General features: G+C 59.1%; 1 protein-coding gene across 1 annotated transcript in view; it reads right to left on the bottom strand.

The window, feature by feature from the left end:
• The window catches only part of PPP2R5C (protein phosphatase 2 regulatory subunit B'gamma), a 121962-nt gene extending 121545 nt beyond the window's left edge, over positions 1-417 (bottom strand). Inside the window, exon 1 of the mRNA XM_032405953.1 lies at positions 122-417. The gene's annotated coding sequence lies outside the window, so the exon portion shown is untranslated. The remainder of the gene's footprint in view (positions 1-121) is intronic.
• Positions 418-1544: the final 1127 nt, after the last annotated feature.

Below are 1544 nucleotides of genomic sequence, written 5' to 3'. Positions count from 1 at the left end.
CCCGCCCTCGCCCCGGCCCCGCCCCGCTGGCTTCCAGGCGCCCTGCCATTGGCCGAAGCGCCCTCACGTGCCCTAACGCTCTCCGCCGCGGCCCCGCCCCTGCGCGCGGCCCCGGGCCCACCTCCCTCCCACGCAGAGCTCTGGCTCCCCGGGCCTCCTCAGCGGTCCCGGGAGCGGCGGCGAGGGGCCGGCCGGGAGAGCCGAGCCCAGTCTCGGAAGGCGGCGTGGGGTTGCAATGACGCTGTTGGCCGGCACACGCGGCGCAGGTGCGGGACGGAGAGAGCAGGGGACAAGTCAGGCGTGGAAAAGGCACGTCTGAAAGGGATAGCAACAACTTCTGCAGCTGGCGGGACGTGGGCTCAGCGCGACTCGCAGCCTCCCGGCCTCGCCCCCTCGCCGGCGGCGGCGCTCGCCAGGGCCAAAGGCGCCCGCGCACCGGCGCAGAGGACCGGCTGAGGAGGCCCGGGGCCGCGCGAGCGGCGGTTTCGCCGGGCCCCACTGGGCTGCGGCCACGGCCGGAGGCCCCGCCCCCGAGGTCCCCGCATTTGGCCCCGCCCCCCGAGGCCCCGCCCCGCGGGTCGCGCTGCAGCTGCGCCAATGGGATTTTATTTTATTCTTCAATTTGGCTTGATCGTAAACCACGTGAGGAAACCTCTGCATTGTGACCAGGGGGTCACGTGTTCTTTCACCTCCCTAACAGCTGTGGGGAAATGAGTTTTCCAAGGGAAGAAAGGTAACTTTTTGATCCGCTACTTCCGCAGTCTGTCTGATGGCGGAAACTATGGGAGACCATTAATGACGGGCATGCAGACTGCAGAGATGCGTTAGGTGGTAGACTGGGGGCGTGGACGGGTTTCACGTGTGACCAGCGTTGGTGCCTCAGCCGTGATGACGGCGGGGCTGGATCTTGAGCGGGCGCTTAGAAATCCTTGCCTTCTCTTGGGCACCCGGTTTTCGCTCCTGAAAGTTGCGAGGCAAAGCATTTTCGGTTATTCTGTTCTGCTCTGCGACGGGAAAGCTGAAAGAAGAAGAGAAAAAGATCTAAAGTGAGGATTGTCGTGGGAGGTCCTGAAAGTTCTGCCTGCAGGTGTCTGAATGCACGCCTTCAGACGAGTATCAGCAGGTAAACCGCACAGCCTCCAACAGCTATTTGTGCAGAAGAAACGGTTTTAAGTGGGTTAATAGTTTATCCGAAACAAATAGTTAAGAATAAGGGGGGGGTAGAACAATGCCCTCCCCCCATTAATTATGTTTCATTTTTAAAATAAAATATATGCTATCAATTTAACAAACCCAGTATACATCCATATCAAAAAGGAGTCGTTCTGGAACTGTGACGTTATGACCATGAAGCTCTAAAGGGATAGAGGGACTTTCCTGAGACAAGTCTATGCCGCTGATACCTTGTTATCATAGCCCCTGATGCAGTGTTGTTGCAGATCATTCACTCAACGGACTTTTGTCTGATGCCCACTGTGTGCAAGGCACAGGGCAAGGGATTCCACTGTGGACAAGGCGCTGCCTTTGTCCACTAACGCTACACA

Source organism: Phoca vitulina, unplaced genomic scaffold (genome assembly GCF_004348235.1).
Source record: "Phoca vitulina isolate PV1807 unplaced genomic scaffold, GSC_HSeal_1.0 scaffold7, whole genome shotgun sequence".
In the NCBI taxonomy this organism is placed as follows: domain Eukaryota; kingdom Metazoa; phylum Chordata; class Mammalia; order Carnivora; family Phocidae; genus Phoca; species Phoca vitulina.
The sequence above is the reverse complement of the archived record's forward strand: the minus strand, read 5'-3'. Positions and strand labels throughout refer to the sequence as shown.